The sequence below is a fragment of the Corvus moneduloides genome, chromosome 2, assembly GCF_009650955.1.
Source record: "Corvus moneduloides isolate bCorMon1 chromosome 2, bCorMon1.pri, whole genome shotgun sequence".
NCBI lineage: Eukaryota > Metazoa > Chordata > Aves > Passeriformes > Corvidae > Corvus > Corvus moneduloides.
In genome coordinates this window covers 2,559,837-2,579,609 of record NC_045477.1, presented here as the reverse complement: position 1 = coordinate 2,579,609, position 19,773 = coordinate 2,559,837, and positions in this window count along the sequence as shown.

Genomic DNA, 19,773 nt, shown 5'->3' with positions numbered 1-19,773 from the left:
GGATGGCCAGGCCCAGAGAGTGGTTGTAAATGGAACCAAATATGGTTGGCAGCTGGTCACTGGTGGGGTTCCCCAGGGCTCAGAGGATTTGGGCCAGTCCTGCTTAGTATTGATGATTTGGGTGAGGGGATCGAGTGTGACCTCAGTAAATTCACAGACGACACCAAGTGGTGGGTGTGTTGATCTGTGTGAGGGTAGGAAGGATCTGAAAAGGGATCCGGATAGAATGAATCACAATATATACTCCAGTAGGACACGAAAGAAAGGGGTTTTTTTAAAAATGTGTGACTTGTCCCAGGGTTAGCTCTGTGCAAAGTTAACTCAGAGCATAAATACAAGTGTCAAACTCCACCTCAGCACACTGCACATACCCACAGTGAACACACAGGCATTCCCTGGACTTGAGACTTCAGCAAGGATAACTGCTGTACCAAATACAAGCTGCAGTCATGTTACTTCTCCCTTCAACTAGCACCAGGGAAAATGTAGCTTTAGTTCAAGAAAACTTGATTTACTTTTTTTTCCATGTGAAATGCTAAGGAAGACAGTTTTGTGGTTGTAGGGCCACAGGAGAAAGTACAAGAACCTTGTAAACTTCTTGGGCAGGGACACAAATAAAATAGCAATATGAATGGAGAGATAGATATTGAATTAAGAGTTAGAAGATAAGAGTTTATACCCAAACCCAACCACAGCTTCATTCAAATGACCTTGAGAAGTGAATTCTCCTCTCTGTGCATCTGGCTCCTCATCTGCATAAGCAAACAACAATGCCGACTCCACTTCACAAAGTACTGGGAGATCAAGGCATTATTGGAAACCAATTTAACGTCTGTACCCAGGTGACACAACTCAGCTGGAATGAAATTTCCTCACAGAAGCAACTAAATTTACAGACTTTAAATTTAAATTTAATTAGATGACAAAACCGATTCCTCTTCTCCTAAAGTTGGAGGTGAATAAATTCAAAAATAGCAGCTGGTCAGGATGAGCTTTAGTCACACTTTTAGAAAAGGGAGGTTTTTAGAAATGTTATGGAAAAGTTCAGCAGCTGTATTCGCACTCACTTTGAATGTATCACACTAACTATATCATCGACAGTTTCCTGTGGCTTTTTAAACATAAGACAGGCAGAAGTAACCTGATTTACATAATTACAATTATACACAGTAATTAGATTCCATCTTGTAGATATAATAGCTTCCCCAAACACAAAGGCAAAGAGCAGATCTGCAAATCTAATCCTTAAAAGAAAACATTCTACAAAATAACAGTTAATGTTGCTATATGTACCATAAGATTTAGAAACCTAACCAAATGCTATATAAATACAAATATTCTATTTATTCTGCATGCTAATAATTCAGACACCAATTATTTTGTTGCAATCCTCTAACAGAGGATAATTTGCCTTTTTATGTAAGTGAAGACCCTGCAATCTACAATTTTCTTTCCTTAATCAATGTCAAACATCATAAAGATGCACCAGTGTGCCTGAATTCATCCAAGCTGCTTGCTGATGAAATGAGTGTAGCTTCACAAATTCACAAAGACTACATGGACTGAAAGTTTCCATATGGTTTTTCAGCAAAACAAAAAAATTCCTAAAGATTCCACTTGCTCACTTTAGTCCAGAAAGAGTCTATAAGTACAACCCTATGATGCTGGAGTCTCAAAGTTTCTGAAATTCAAGACTACAAACAATCTTCTTAAAAAACAAACAAGGAAACAAACACACCCATTCTGAAACCAATTGGTATTTTTTTGGTAGCAACAAGATACCTTATTCAGTGCACACTAAAGGTTGTTTTCAGCAATTTTTAGCTGTGAATTTTCACACTGTGAGTTCTCGGTTATAGATTCTGTTTTGTGCTACCCGAAGATGTAACAGATATTCAAAGATGTTTCCTCCCTGATCGGAGATTGTCACAACAGGAGAGAAGCTGGGAATAATGAGCAAATTAAAAAGATAAACCTCACAGGCATACAGAAACATTAGGTTGGAAAGGACCTCTGGAGGACTCGTACCTCCCACCTCCTGCTCAAGCAGAACCAACTTCAAACTTAGGTTGGGAAGATCAGTGTCCGATGTAACCAAGCTATTGAATTCTACAAGGATGGAGATTCTTCAGCTTCTTTGAGCTTGTTTCAGGGCTTCACCTTGCTCATAGCAAAGAATTTTCTCCCTTTTTTCAGCTGGAGTTTCCCTTGTGGCAGTCTGTAACTTGCTCCTTGTAGTCTTGCCTTGCACCTCATACATCACCTCCTTTACTACAGTATTTTTTTAAACTGTTGCTGAAATTAACTGAACCTCACTCAGTGTAAGCACCACAGTGGAAGGGGACCTCTAGAAAAAACAGACATAATGCAGATGAGCTGACCTTAGTGCAAAGATGCTTGTGCCTAGAGCAGGGGGAAAAGTACTCATAACCCATTGCTGTTAAGAAATGAGGGATACTGAGGTTAAGTGGAAATTAAGTCCTATTTCTAGATAGTCTGCTTTAAATACATAGCCAGCCTGGAAACATTTCCCTTGAATTTGGGAAAATTATTTTAAATACTCTAGATAAATTGCAGAGGATATTTGTGTGGTCCTAGTTTTTTTTAATTTTAGTTTTGCAAGAGAAATTATTTTACGTAAACAAATAAATGCACTTGACGAGAACAGGGAGATCCACATATGGAACCTACACCCAGGAAGGTTTGAAGAGGGTTTCAACTGACTCAAAGTATTTTTTCAAAGAGTAAAGACAGTTGTGTTTTCAGAAAACTTGGAACAATAAAATTACCATAGCAGTATTAAAAGGCAGATTGTCACTTATCTCCAGAAGAAGACGGAGTAAGTAAAGCCAGGCTGGGTTTAAACAGAGCACATGAATGATGCAAAATATTTTTCCATTTAAAATCACTTCAGATTAGAGCATCTGGCACTACATACACTAGAAAGGACCTAAAATATTACAGCTCTATTTTCTATTTTAATGGATAATTGGTAACACTAGATTACAGGATTTGCAGGTTCCAAGTGCTGTATTTTCATAGGGAAGAGCCTCCTTTCTTTCAGGCTTAATAAGCTTGGCCTATATCAGCTTTTCTCACATCAGTCCAAGTGTCACATTTGGGTTGGGGGAAGCTTGTTAGCAGTAATTACCAGCAGTAGGTTCTATTATTTGCCAAAGTAATTTTCCCTGCTAAGTACCACCAAAACTGCCTCAAGCCTTTAATTTTTTTTGCCTTCCTCCGCTTCCTTTTAAGCGGGTGCATTTTCCCATGATACTGCCCTGCCCGGATCGGGCCGGGGCAGGGCGAGGCGCCGGGTATCAATGTGATCTTGAGAGATGGGGTCAGCCCCAGCGAAAGCCCTTCACAAACAGACCCTGAACCCTATTAGAGATGCAAATCCACTCTCTGAGTGAGGATTGTTTGGCGGTATAATGGAGCCTGAGGAATTCCTGGGCAGCCCTCTTTTCAGCGCCTGGGCTTTTGTCCGCGCCTTAGCAAATTTCTGCAGCCTGTTTAAACCCCAGCCATTGTCCCCATGGCTTCATTGATTTCTCTCCCTGCCATCAGCTCACAATAGGCTGATATGAACATCTTTGTTACTGCTTTTGTACTGTGTATCAGAGTAATGTTTCAGCAGATTGAGGCCTAGCAGGAAGAATTAAACCTGTACTACACAGAGCATGATGAATTGCCGGATTTGCATATCATTTTAGAGGGTATTTCTGGTGATTCTTGCTGAATGGTGTTGTGTCTCGAAGGATGTAGTCAAGGGATGAAGCGACAGAAAAGGAAGTGATTTAGATATCCACTGACAGCTTAATACAAGATGGGGACAAATTGTGCTGATTCTCCCACTACATCCTCCCATGGTATTAAAGAGATAGGCGGAGGTGGATGCATCCAGATCCCATGGAACTGCCATGTCAGGCTGTGGTCTGTGGCCAGGAGAAAGAAGGGCACAGGAGATTTAACTTATTCAATAGCAGCTTGCTTTGAAACATCCTAAAGGTGCCAGGGCACACTACCCTGATGTTTTGATCCTACTGTTCTTGGCCAAGAGATAAACTGCTGATTGAGTCAGGTCCTGACATTACACAGGCAACATATTTCCGGGTCCTGACATGCTGCGCAGCACACTTCTAAGGAAATAGCTGTGCTCAATGTGAAACTGCACGACTTGAATCGACATAATTCCACTCAACATCTTCTGCAGATTTAAAGCCTCCTTATAGGCTTAAGTGTTGTTCTTTTTCAAAATTTACTTCACATCCCAAAGCCAAAAAACTGTGTTTCTATTTCTGTACGTTCTATCAATTGCACTTTGAAATAATATCTTTAAGGTTTTTTTTTTAAATTTTGTCTGCACAAATCACTATCATTCTACATCTGTGTTGTTTATAATGGACTTAAGAATACTTCTTAGCAGAAGTAAACTCTGCTGTTTAAACTCATAAGGCTTGACAGTGTTTACATAGTTCACAAATGTGAACCTCAATCCACATATGGATCGTATTTTGTGCAATTGGCACTAAAATGATGCAATAAGAAGAGATAAGCAAATAAGTCTGTTAAATGGTGGAGGTAACAGTAGAAACAATAAGCAGTAATTTCAAAGTTTTCAAATCAGAAGAAAATTTATATTGACATCAAATCAAAGCAAAAAATATACGTGGGATGCAATTCTTTTCCAAACAGGGTAGGGCTAAATCTTACCCTCAAAAATCAGTCATATAAACTTTCCCTCCCTATCATGCAAAGTACCCCAAATTGGAACACAGTGAAGAGATTTGGGGGGAAAAAATCAATAGCAAAGGCCAAACCAATGAGATTTTAAAGCAGCTTTTATACTATTTCTTAACTGTGGGCATTTCTTTGTGTTAGAAATTAATATTTCCAAAGAGCAGAACTTTTGTTCGTTTCTGCCATCAACATCTGGTAACAACCAGATAGATTAAACAAAGCAATCACCTGAAAGAGAGCAATCATCTGGTGGAATGAATCCAGAGGAGAGTCACTAAATTGATCACAGGGCTGAAACACCTATGAAGACAGGCTGAGAGAGTTGTTCAGTCCAAGAAGAAAAGGCTCTGGGGACACCTTATAGCAACATTCCAGTGCCTAAAGGGGGCTGCGAGAGAGCTGGACAGAGACTTTTCACAGGGGCGTGGAGTGACTGGACAAAGGGGAATGGCCTTAAGCTGAAGGATGACATGTTTACATTAGAAATTAGGAGGAAATTCTTTACTCTATGGATGGTGAGGCACTGGAACAAGTTTCCCTGAGATATTGTGGACTCTGCATCCCTGAAAGACCTGGCCAGATGGGTAACCTGGTCTAGTGGGAGGTTCCCTGCCCGTGGCAGAGGGGTTGGAATGAAATGATCTTTAAAGTACCTTCCAACCCAACCCATTCTATGATTCTGTGAAATTACTTGATCCCTTACAGAGACAGGTACGTACGTAAAAGATTTCTTTGAGCAAAAATGGCAGCGTTCTGAAATATGGATTACCACTGCTAAGAGTTACCTAGAAAGCAAAGACATCCATTTGAAATGTTATTGCAGCAGTACAGGACTTGCTGTAGACAGTAAGGGAATCAAGTTTGAAAGAACCAAGTGATAGGCAAAACAAGCTGTTTTCATGGAGGTGCTTGAATAAGTGCTGGAATGTTGTTATTTATCTCTGAGAGGGTCAGAAATCAATGCAAGATAGACCCCAGCAGGAGCACTTCTTCAGACTTTTCCTTAACAAGTCGCAGCCTTATGTTAGATAGACCATTTCTACCATGAAAGACTATGAGCAGAAAATCCAGTACCCTTTGGCAATTGCTTACAAGATTAGACATTCATTCTGCCCTGATTCTTTTTCAAGAGATCCTTCACCATGAAACCTGGATTTCTGGCTAGGTATATACTAATTAATTCATTTCTAGTCATTCTTTCAAACTTTGCAGATATGTACAGATCCCCTTTTCACTTGGAATGGAATAAGTGAGAGGATTTATTTACAGTAAGTAGATATCAAAGCTGGCTACTGAAGTACAAACAGGGCTGCCAAGGCTAAGTGGCTCAACACCCATCAAGTAAGTCATCAGCCATAATTATTTGACTCCCTTCCCTTGATCATCCGTTGATCACTCCAATTTCTTTACGGTTATTACTTGCAGTAGGCAGTGCAAATTCAAAAACTACACTGAAAATTAAATTGAAATTATGCAAACAGTTCTCTTTGCCATATTCCTTTCATTTTTTTTTCCTGAACTATATGGAATATATAAAGTTGAAAACAGCAATTCCTACCAAAACCTTTTTAAAAATGGTTTTACATGTGACTTTGGCAAAGAGATGAACTGAGAAGCTGGATAAGTATTTACATAGAACGGGATTGGTTCAGGCAGTTGTTATTCATTAATGCTGCATTTTGTTTTGCATTAACAATGCAAAACCTTCATGGTGGGTTTGGTTTTGTTTTTTTGAGAACAGACATCAGTAAACCATAATTGAATTAAAATAAAAAACATCCACCCACCTGTCCCGCCCCGTACAATTGCAAGTTGTAGAAGCCAAGCTTGGTTCATTTCCCATCTTACTGGCAGAACTACCTGGCAAACAAGCTCACAAACAACTTCTTTCACACTTGTCAGAGAAACTAGTCCTGGACGTGCTCATCATGAAACACAGTCTCAAGTAATTTCCAGAGTACTTTTATATTTATTTATTTGTTTATTTATTTAGGTAAACAGGTATTCTAGTCAAACAGAGTTTATTACTCCATTGTGCCATAAATATTTCTCAGGTCTAGCAATAAGCTACTAAACAACATCTATCCCCAAGAAAGTCAAGAGTCAGCTTGTTTCACATTTTTAACAGGACCTACTCGGTGGAAACTAAGTCACCTAATTACCTTTGGCAGTTTAATTTCTAAATATGAGACATACTTCTTCCGGGTAGCCTAATTCAAGTTACATTTCCTTCCTAACATATTCCTGATACCCTGTTAAAGCTCCCAAATCATGATTATGTGGACCGCCCCTCATAAAATAGCTACTCCTCCCTTCTTAGCCCATTTTGACATCTGCTATTATCACCCCAGCCCTATGCTTCCTTTTTTCCCTCCCTGTTCCAAATGTTCTCTATTAACACTATCTCCAGCATTGCAGGCTTTGACAAACTCACAGCACATTCTCCAAGGGATCTGGAATCCGCATTTATTCAATTCCCAAAATATATATTAGAATTAAAGCTTGCACTCTTTTGAGTCACTTGAAGACAAAGCAAAGGTTGTCTCATACACAATTTCTATTTCTTTTCAAATTGTGCTAAAAGGGCAGTGATCCGTTCCTTACAGAAGGGAAAGACTGAATTACAGGAAAGTCCATTAAGCAAACAAAATCCCAGCAAACCAGAACACTTTGGCAATGTGCATTTTGGTAAACTGAAACTATTTTGTGACAGAAGAGCTTATTGAAAAACCTTACAAGCCTGCAGGTGTATCTACATCTGTCAAATTCAGACTCCCAAATTCTGATCTAGATTTTGTTTCTGTGACCTGAGACCTGAAGCCTCTGGCTTTTGAAGGAAGAAAGGTGAAGAAAAGAAAAACTGAGCAAAATGTTAAATTCCAGCATTAAGAGCTACTCTGACTATCCAGCTCAATCTTTTGTACTACCAGTGCTGAACTCAAAATAAGCAAACCCTGGTTTGTTTTTTTTCCCCCAAATTTCTGGACACCATGAATGAAGGGCCCTCTTCTCCTCTTCTTTAGCATGAACTGTCATGTCCAAGGCAGATGTGAAGTATCCTCAATATGCCACAGTTTTTGGAGCTAATACCACGGAGATCCTCATTCATAGGTGTTCATTTAGGTTTTTTCCATGTGTTTTCTGGTGGTTTTTGGCTGTTCACTCTTGATGCTTGGTTGTCAATTTGTAATCTTCAGGATGTCAATGTTATACAAATCAAAGCTAGGGGAACTTAATTTCACTCTTAATACCGCAACAGCTTTGCTTAAGGTGCAGCCTTTTTCCAGAGATTCAGAGAGAAGTGACAGCCACAAATGATGCCTTAGGTTTTAACTTTTTTTTGAGCAAGTGTGAAATCCGCTGCAAAAACAATCCTGATACAAGGAGAAGAGTTGTGTTGGGAGCAACAAAGGCAGGGCATCTTCATGGAGATTACTGACAAATAGACTTTGCTGAGTTCCCATGCAAAGAAGGATACAGGTACATACTGGTATTGGTTGACACCTTCAGTGGATGGCCTGAAGCTTACCCCTGTCACACTAACACAGCCAAGGAGGTGGTGAAAGTTTTGCTTAATCATATAATACCAAGGTTTGGGGTTCCTTTGGGTATGTCCTCAGACACGGGACCCCATTTTGTTGCAAATGTGATTCAAGAAGTTAGCTGGATTTTGGGAATTGCTTGGGATCTGCACACACCTTACAGACCCCAAGCAAGCAGTAAGGTGGAACACATGAATGGGACCCTTAAGGCACAAATCAGCAACATTTGTCAAGAGACATCCATGACATGGGTTCAGGCCTTGCCTATAGCTTTGCTGAGGATCCACATATAACCGAGGTGAGGGATAACATCAGTCCCTATGAAATATTGTATGGCAGGCCGTATCAAATTCCACATGTTTCAGGTGAAATTCCTATGAGGAGGAATCTTGGTTCACAGAGATATCTAATGGCTTTAGGTTCCACTTTGCAGAAGCTCCAGAATTACATCATGTTATCCAGACCCAGAGGACTGGACATTCCTGCACATCCCTTCCAGCCTGGAGACTGGGTCTATGTTAAGTGGTGGGACAGTGACCCTCTACAGGCCAAGTGGAGAGGACCATTCCAGATTTTGCTGACCACCCTCACCGCAGTCAAAGTCACCCTGGATTCACTACTCCAGAGTTAAGAAGGCTTCTGCTCCTGAAACAGCTGAGAAAACAGAGCCTGATACAAATGAAGATGATGTAGTTTAAAGGATTCTTTTCCTGTGCTTATTATCTACACAGTTGGTAACCCTGACTCAGGTTTGGAACCAAAATTTGCATATGATTCTAGTTCAAAGTGTATCCAAAGACATTCATTTGGGTACAAAACTAACAGTTGACTTGTGAACTCAAGTGGAAAGATCAGCAAAATTTTTTAACGATTTGAGAACTAACTCAGATCTTACATTAGATAACATTCAAAGATAACACACTGAATTCTGATTATATCTTCCACACCCTAAATTCATAGTTACCAAACCGACCCTGGATTAAAGAATTGTTCATAGTTGTTGTAATTATAATTATTGTTTATATATATACTATTGCTAGATGTATACTGCTGTTAGACACACATTATTAGTAGATACTTAGAATATTTAGACTAGAGTCTCGACAAGATACAGGCCTTGTCAAGCCTCTAAAGGGGGGAAATGATGCCTTAGGTTTTAACTTTTATATTTTTCCAATCCTGTACTGCTTAGTGTGTAATGCTGAAGTTTCTTGTAGCCTGTTCACTGCTGCTCTCTCATGCCAGGCAGACATAACAAAGCCTCTCCAGGCTTGTCCTTCAAGGACACTCAGACCTTCCTAGGCCCAAAAAGTATAAACCAAAAGCCTCTAAAGGGGGGGTAAGCTGAGGGGAATTACATCATTAAACTGAAGTTTTAATTGGAGAGTTAACCCTGCTGTGCAAATGAACCAAACCTATAAAAGTGTGAAGAACTCGTGCCCTGCCGTCCACCTTGGGGTCCATCTGGGCAGTGGCCTCTGGCTCCCCAGGGGTACCTTCGAAGGCCCTTCAAATAAATACCTACCTTTACTCCCTTGCCCCTGTCTAGTCTCTGCTTTTAGGCGGCCTCTCAAGGCATCACACACACAAGAAATGATAAAATATGCATCAAGGGGCAGGGAGGGATGACACAAACTCTCTTTTTACATAAATCATGGGGATCAACAGAATATAGTTATAACACCAGGAAACAGATCCCCTTAACTATATCAGCCCTTTGGACAAAGACAAGCTTTGTCTCTGAAACCTCTCCTAATTTATTGTACAAACTACTCTTACAGGCTATCAACTGCTATCTTAAATACCTTTTGTTTCCCATCACCACTGCCCACCTGGAAAACACATCCATGCTTTCACTCACTCTTTGGATGATTAGAACACTTTTCCAAACTTTCAGCCTCCACTTGTTCACAATCATGGGATGCATTGTTTTAAGTATCACAAGACACCACATAACTGGAGGATAATAAAAAAGAAGTATTAAAAAAAAGTGAAACCCTGAAAAAGTGAAACAAAACAAAGTGCAGACCACATTTTTGTCACTTAGAATACATTAGGCACTTCCTTCCAAAAACACATGTATAAACACAACTTCAGCTGAGATCCTGTAATGAGTCAGGGATCTGCCTTCCTTGTCCTAGGAGGATAAAGAAGTTGTAGGTGGGATCAGTCTAGGGGATGCACAGTTCAGCAGATGTGAAGCTTTATACTTCTGCACATTTTCATTATTTAGTTATTAAGCAGTTCTCGCTTCCTCTTCCTCAGGGAAACCCAGGTTTTGAATGGTTTGTTACCACCCAACTTTAGCTCCTGATGGATTCTGTTGTCCCTCATGGAAAGGAGTAATCCTCAGCTCTCCATTTATATTCCTGGCTCCTTCAATATTTAAAAGGAGTTCCTATTCTTTATTCTGACTTAAAGAGTCATTCTCCATAATACTTCATTTCTCAAATGTTAAATCAAGGTGAAAATGCAGTGTTAGGAGCACTACCAGATCTGTCATGAAAAGTTAAACCTCCCTAAGTAGAGGTCTAACTTATGGTCAGTCCTTTATGGCAGGGACAACCACAACTCCCTTGCTCCAAAGGTAGACGTGCAACCCAAAATGCCATTGCTCCAGAATTTTCTGCCCTTCTGTCCTGCCCAGTCTTTTACTTTATGCTTCCACATACAACGTAGCACCTGAATGAGCTGAAAGATACAGGCTGCTGATTTTGAGCTTTTCATTTTAAATAAATGGCAGTAGTGGGAGAAAAACAGCTGACTGTAGAGAGTATGTGACTTTCCTCCACTTTAAATTTATTTAAATTTTTCTGTGCTTTGGGACGAGTTTTTGAGAGTGGAGATAGGGTGAACTCAGGTTAAGGGACATGGGGACAACCTAAAGTGTACATGTTGAACATATACCATTCAGTAAAGGTCACAGATACACACAAAAGCAAAAATTAACCCCAAACTCCAAATAACTGTCTTGCACTTTCAAGTTACAAGCCTTTTTGTCAAAGCACTCTTTAAAAGTTACATTTCGAATTTCAGCAGATATTGGAAGCTTAAGAGTGGGGACTCTGAACAACATGTAAACTAATTATTGATTTTCCCTCTTAAGATAGCAAGCTCATTTAAAGGAAAAGAGATAATCCTCTTAATGTTTTGCTCTAAGAACCTCTAGGAACACAGATAAAATAACTTTATAAATAGGTATCCATTGAGAATTTATTTACATTTCAGCAAAACAGGGCCTGATGGAGGGTCTGAGCAATGTTTTTCTAAAACACATTATTTGCTGAAGAACTGCTGCCCATACAGTTTTAAAATATTGCTGTATGAGCAAGATCTCACATGTTTTGCGACAAACTGTCTAGTATTTACAACCGGTTGGTCCATTTACTTCAGTCAGGTTAATTCTAACGCCTTGAAAACGCGCTTTTGTCACAGTAACACCTCATTGCTCCAGAGGTGGTTTGCTTGTAGCAGATGTTCAGCTCTGTTTACTAATCTAGGAGTGAATATATTTCAAGGACTGGAAGATATTCTTCCAATTTTTTTTGCCTTCCAAAAGCCATCTGTATTTTTTCCTACCTCACCCATCACCTTCTCTGCGTCTTCTCTAATGTATATAATTACTGAAGCACTAAACCCTGTGTTTACTGTTGCTCAGAATCAGAGACACTTATTCTTACATATCCTGTTCTTTCCGTCCTGACCGTGAACAAAATCAATAGTTTATTACAGGAACAATTTTTCATCTGTGCCACTTTCAAATTGCACCTCATAGTGCTCTAATATACAGAGATATTTCCTGCCACCTTCATTTATTAGTGAGGGAGTCTCAAAGTGGAGAGAAAAGGTTTAATGAAAGTAGTTTTCCACTTGCAAATGTCAGCTCACTGCTTATTTTCAGTGAAGTATCTCACAGTGTTTGTCAAAACAAAGAACTGAAGCCTGGCCTGATGACACCACTTCATCATGGTGACACCACTTCAGATATACTCTAAACCACTGAACACCCACTGACTTTTCATGGTGTCAATAGAAGGCACAGAGAGGGGAGAAAAATAATGAAATAAATAAAATTTTTAAAAGTCCAAAACCACAAAAAAAACCCCTAGCAAAACCAACAGTTTACGGATGGCTTAGCCTGGTTTGTTTAACACCGTATAAATCAAGTTGCAGTTGACAATAAGACTTCATTATTAGCTGCAAATGCAGTAATTTAACACGAGATAATGAAATAATCACTGTTTCTGACTGGTGACAGCACTTCTAGCAGTCAACTAACAGGTAACAAGTAGTCTGAACTTAGATATTTTTAGCAGTATCTAAGGAATCAGTAGTAAAACCTGAGTAACATGACAGCCAAATAAACACAGTTGTTGCATCCTCCTTTGCTTCTCTTGGCTTTTCAGTGAGACACCAGGGGCTATTTTTCCCTTTTCCCATTACCTCAATACTACAAGAGTGCAAGGAGTCATTTTCCCCGTGGACCTCCTGTTCAAGTTACCCTTCTGCTCCATGAATTCAGAACCAGACCAAGCCATATCTCATTCAAATAAATGAAAATATCTGCCCAGAATAACAGTTCTGTTCTTTTAACAGGAAAGGGAACCTCCTACCAACATATTTTTTAAAGAAAGAATTCTTTCAAAGGTGTAAAAAAGTGACACTTACTCTGTAGAGACCAAAATGAAACAATTTTTCAAGGTTCTTGGGAAGAAAGCACCTCTCTACCATTTTACCTTTCCTTCAAGAAATAAAGACCAAACAGCCAATCAAGCTGCAATTTCCTCCCCTGCACCTGAGGTGACTTTTCACTCACAATTAATTCTCCCTCTCTGATCAAACTAAGAACTTGCAATTGCTGATCTTTATGAATTAACGCTTCCCTTTTCAGCCACAGAATTTCTGAGCCCACTAAATTCTTTCATTAGATTGACAACTTGAGGGTGAGATCCACTTTAAGCCCACAAAAAATTCACAGTAATATGAGCCAGTTGCCCAAGTTTTCATATTTGTAGCTAAAAAATGTAGTCCATTTTTGTTGCTCAGGATAAGTCCTGATTTCTTACTGAAGATTCTATTAATAATTTATCAGACAATTGGGCAAAAAAGTTATCATTTTGAGAGTCAAGTCAAAGTTCATCATGTCTGTAGCAGTTTTTAATAATTTCTTAATCCCTTATAAAGCCTTTATTAGCAAAGAGTCTAAGCCAAAGGTGCATTAAATTATGTTTGCTAAGTTTGCTACACTGGATACTGGCTGCCCATCTTACATGGTTTTAATCCCCTTTGTCAAATAAAACCATGAAGATTTTTCTTTTAATAGAAAGGCATCTGACACTACCAGGAAAGCACTTCACACAGAACTTCTCAGCTGAATCGTTGCTTATTCCCTAACTGCTTAAGGTTTCAGTATTTACAAAAAAAAGTTCAGGAATATTACTGTCAGAAAAATATTTAAACAACAAACCATGTGGTCTTTCCTATCAGAGGATTTCCATGTTTATGCACAGTTATTTGTAAACTACCTCTGTCTTGCCAGCTTTACATCCATTCCCCAGTAGCGATTACAGAGAGGAAAAAGAAGCAGTGACTGAGAGCGGCACAAGCTCGCAGGCATCTGGTAATTTATGTGTCATGTCTCCCCTCCTGAGCAGTGTTTATATTATCTTTCCAATTCGTTTTGCCCGGGCTCTTAAATTCTGTAGACTATGTGGGGCTAGAGATTATTCTGCTAGACAAAGTGAGTCAATTGGAAAACAAATAAAGAGGAGAATATCAAGTTAAAGAATGCAGAGATTAAGAGAGACAAGGTTACTGAGGCAAAAGGATGTCAAGGGAAGAATTATAGTCCCAGACAGCAGCTCCAAAGTAGTTCCTAAAACCTTCTGTTGTACTAAAAAAGTAACTCCCCCCAGTTTGTAGCTCTGTAGAATGCAAAGGTATCATGCTCAAGACATGAGATTTATTTTGTCTGTAGGCTGAGAAGATAAAGGAGCAATTTAAATCTGTTTAAATACACAAGATGGGTGGGGGCAGAGTATGAAGCAGAGAGTACCAGCAATTTAAGGAGCAGGGTTACCATTCCACAGAAATTTGGTATGCACTCAGCCCAGTGGAATTCTCATCCCAGACACAGATAGCACATTCATCATCAGATTTCAAAGGTGCTCTTTCACTGTGCGTAGAACGTGTCAAAGTCATTACTGTAAAGAAGGCAGCAAATTGGTGAAAAAGAAACAAAGTATCTGAGTTATTCTGGACTTTACATGGCTACAACATGCAGATTTTCAGTTTTTACCTTTTCATATTATAACCTAGGGCATCACTAATGAAAAATAGATATCTTGACTTTTATTACAGCTGAGTCTTGATCTGTGCCATGCCCGTTCTGCAGGCTGGCATCCTACTCTGGATGCCACAAGGTGGAAATCTACAGCTTGTGGACAAAACCATGGTGACTCCTTGTCCAGCTAAGTAGAAAATATTGTTCATTTTCGTTACTGGACAACTGTTATACATCTTATTCAATCCAAATTTCGGCTTGGATTAGAACATCTTGGTCTGTAGCATTTCATTTTGAAAAATTTATTAACATTGTTAATGCCTGCCTTTTTTTCTTTCCAGTCTTCTCTCTTTTAGGCAATTTATCAAGTATTATATACTGAGATAAAATTCATCTTTCAAAACAAATATTCCCCAAAAATCCAGCTTTTCCATTTCATGCTGCCCAGCAGTGGAGTTTGCTCTCAAGTCCTGCATTTGCTGGTGCTAAATTTCACAAATGAGGTGTGTGGCCAAAATGTGTAAAACTTCCTAGTGGTTTACATCTGAGTTTGTTCTATAGTACCTTTGGTGTGGGGTGTAGGGTGTCTTATAATCACACACTTTGATTTTTGGTATCTTGTGTTCTTGACAAAATAGCACCTCCAGTGCAAAACCTGTAACACAAATACTGTCCTCTGAGCTTTTTTCTTCTCATCCTGAGGGAAATATTTTTTTATCCTCGTGGCACAGATTTTGCGTCATTTGACCACTTTGCAAGTTTTCAACCACAATGCAAATAGAGTTCATTGATGTTCATGCTTTCAGCCCCACTGTGTGCCTTGCCAGCCCCCTAATGTCAGATGTTAAGGTCAGAGTTCAGCCGGTGTCTGGCTGCTGAGTGGTATTTTGTCCTCTGAACAAAACAATCGCCAGCAGGATCTCATGTACTCTGTATCTATCATGTTAGCACTTTTCCAGCATCCTTATCTCTGCCTCCAGGAAGCCGTGTTGATGATGTTCTTTCATTATCCCAAAGCAACTGTGGTGAAAGGTGAGCGAGTCCTTGATGAGGCTGAGCACACAAGGGAGCCCACGCTGAACAGATACGCAGGATGCCGCACAATTTGCTAAGTAGGTTTGTGTCACGAGGCAATTATTCATTTAAAGCTGTCTGAAAACAATAGCCTAAGTATATTAGGAGGCTCATTTTTTACAGCTTTCCCAGGGATAGGGTCACATAGCCAGAGACTCTTGCAAAGCATTATTTTGTCTGCATGGACTCTGGGCTTCCTGTCCCTTACCAGCCTCTAAGGAATATTTAATGTTGGCAGGACCTTCCCTATCTTCCCTATCTATCATAGTAGATTTTCCAGAGTTCTTCACATATGATTCTTCACAGAAGATGGAATTCCCCAGAATTAAACATTTGTCACCTCGGATGTATCATAATATCTGAGAATATCCTTTTATCTTGTCATACTGGGAAGGAGGCTGTAATCATGCACTCAAAAGATATTTTCTCATACTTGTTATTGGCAGGGATCTCTGATTTGGAGAAAGAAGTCTCTGAAGTACTAGGACTTTCATGGGAAGTACTGGAGCAAATGGGATATAATCTGGTTGTTTGCTTTAACTGGTAAAAAGAGTTTGTCCCACTCTTTCCACCAAAAAAGACTCTTTTAGTATTGGGTTAAGCCAATGGCAAACATATTTTTCACTCAACAAACTTAAAGTGTCCTTTTCTATGCTATTTTTTTTCTTTGCATTTCTCATTGTCTCACCATCTCCATATAAACTATCGATCTCCTGTACTCATCAATTCCTATCACAATCAACACCACATGCTATAAAAAATTTTATCATTACAACATACCTGAGGTGGGAAAGGGAGTGTTGTTCCCTGTTATCTAGAGAAGAGATAGCAGCATGGATAGACAAAGTAGTGTTTTACAAAGGAGAGATGAAGTCTGCAAACATAGAAGGGTATGAACTTCAGTTTTAGGTCACTGGACCATTGAATTATTTTTCTCTCTACCATTTATTTAACACAGTATTATAAGTGTGCTGAATAGTGAATATAATCTGTTGAAAAGTATTTGAACCTTGATAGTGTGCCCCACACAAACCATTTTTGGGTATTTTTACCAGAGCCCTCAGAGTGGGACCAGGCTGGAATTACCCTCACTGGCTTCACTTGGCCTTTCCACCTTCAGCTGCAGCACATCAGCCCCAAGAGGGGTTTCAGCTCCAGTCTGAAGGTTCAGGGGGAGAGGTGGGACAGGTTTATTTCTGCTCCCTGGCCTTTGTTGTTTGGATTTCCTGGACTAAGTTGGCTGCTGAGCACTGGATGGGTTTTGTTGCTGCCATCATCTCGATGCTGCTTGCCTGCATCAGGAGCCCCACCTGTTAGAGCCCTCAGGAATTCATCAAGGACTGAAAGGTAAACTGTGCTGAACTGGGAAAGAATTGGGAAAGGAGAGGCTGAAAAACTAAATACCAAGGCAGCAAGGAACAGATAAAAGGGACTGTGCTGCACTGCATTAAAACCAATCCTATTATCAGAAAAGTGTGTGTGGAGCTCATGGACAGAATAGAGAAACCAATCAAGCACTGTGAGATCTCAGGCACAGCAGTTGCAAAATGTATGTGTACTGTATCATGTAAAGGTTGTAGGATGTAAAAGTAGGTACAATGTGTAAGTAAGTAAAATGCATAAGTACTGTGTTATATAGAAGTTGTAAAAAGTTTAAGTGAGAAAATGTATAAGTAGAGTGATATATATATGTAGTATAAGATAAGCAAGTGAAATGTATAAGTAGGTAGAATGTGTAAGTAGGGTATGATATCAAAGTTGTGAGATGTGTGAGCACAGGGGTATTTTAAACAACAAGATGCTTCTGTGTAATCAGATTGATTCATTGATCAGAAGACAGGAGTTCCTGCAATAGTCTGCCATAAAAATTATTGAATGCTTCCAGATTTTAGATAGATTTCAACTCAGAAGAGTTCAGTGAATGACTTGCTTAAAAATTCCACATAATACAGTGACCCTTTTATATTTGAAACTTTCTAAAGGGTGTTCATAACCATGAGATGATAGAAATGTTATTGGAAGTGCATGTATATAGCACTGAAAATTTAGGAGCGTTTGGAACAAGTGTTTCAGTTTTAGTCCCTGTCCTCTTCTGCCTCCTCTGTAATTTAGGATTTTATCAGTCTGATTTTATAAACACATGAAACTTCATCTTGTGAACAGGGTTGCTTTCACTGGTGCTTTGAAATTTTGCCAACACCTCCCTTATGATGCCCCTGATAATCATCAGGTAGCACTGTGACTGTTACTGTCACACCTTCAGCGCTTTGCAGGCGTTAAAATTTGGGAGACAGCAATCATTGGACTGAAATTTTCAGGTTAGTGCTATTGCTGTGGGAGAAGGGTCACAGCTTTCACACTGATTTTGGTGGATATGGAACCTAGCACAGAATACTGTAAGATAACCTGCAGTACTGTCAGCTGCTACCTACACACAAATGCAAGCATCTGAGATGGGCCCCTTTCGACTGAGTAAAGTTTTTGACGGGGGAGTTAAATATTGTTGAGACTTCTAAAATAAAATTGTTTTCTAGCAATAGAATTTATTCTCTACAACTATAAAGCTAACTTCTAATTTTTTTAAGTAAAAAAATTAACAGAGCAATGTAAATCTGAAGACAGGAAGCCCAGGGCTGGGGTTTGGTAATACAGAGAGACTCGTGCAGAAGTGATAGCCATGAGCTGTAACATGCCTTGTTTTGACTTCTAGAAGGAGAGGTCTGTGCCTTATCTCTGGAAACCCTGTAGGGATCTGTAGGTGCCTTCTTTTTTATTTTTTTGCTTTTGAACCCCCTATCACAGGCTGAAGAGCAAATTGCTTTTTCAGATCCTATAAACAAATTCTGCTCATGAAATCACGCACTGGAAAGTACCAAAAGACAGTCCTCCTCCCAAATGTTAAGTGAACTGCTTGTATAACATTCACAGACCTCAACAACCCAGTAAAGGGGTGTCTGGGACCTGGAAATTGTTTCCTCTTATATTCTGTGGCTCTGCAATAGGAGGGTGGGACTTTAATAGTATAACCAAGACACGGATGACTTACAGCCCTCTAGTCCTGCCTCTCAAAATCTCTCAAGTATTCATGATTAATTAATTGGCATGTGCAGTTTGCTATGCAGCACAGGAAGAAAGCCTTAAGCATCACAGACATTTATTTTGGAGTCTGGAGAGAAAACAGAATGATTATCATTAGGTTTTGAGGTGCATTTGAGATTCTAGTGAGGCTGGAGTGTTCAATTCTGGTTGCTGGTTTAGAAGAAGGAAGGACACTGTTGAGATTGATAAGGGCAACAAAATGATAGTAACTAATTCAAAAGCAACATGTCAGTGACTGAAGTTATAAGGAAGGGATTAACCTATAAGCAATTTAGGTGGAATGTGTTTTTCAGTACACAAAGGGTAACTGACACACAAGATGAAATAAATTGGCAAGGTCAGCATCAAATGAGCAGAGAAATCAAGAAGAAATGGGATAACGCTTCTGAAAAACACAAAGTAAAACAATGCCCTGCACTGGGGGAAAGGCTCCATAACAACAACAGATCACATTCATTCCAAAAATTGCCAAACATAGGATAAAAGTACAAGGGAAAGGTACAGGGTGTCCTTGTTTTTCTGGGAAACACAAAATTATGGATTCAGATTACAAAGCCTTGTAACCAACCATCTGTGGATTGGGATACAATTTCTGGGCAGAGCAGGTGCTGACAGATATTAGGATTCTTTTTACTATTCTATATTACAGCACAGCAGAAGATGCTCATTGTTTCTTTTCCATTGCAGTGTCAGCCAACAATTGAGAGAAAAGTCTTGTGGAGAGAAAGGATGAGAAGAAGCCACTTTTATAATACTGCAGAGAAATAGACTTTGGTATGAGCCATAAACCTCTTTTCACAGAATAGCAACCCCTTTAAATCTCAGACACCAAATAAAAGGCATCTCTGACATCTCTTTGGTAGTGATTAACATGTGGCATTGAATATAAAAGACACATTTCTATTAACGGAAGGTAAAGTGGACAATGTTTCTAAACACTATGGGGTAATCTAAGGATGAAAGCAATTTGTGGACGTTAACTGTTAAAAAGGAAATGACAAAGATTTAGAGGAACAGCGAAAACACTCAAAC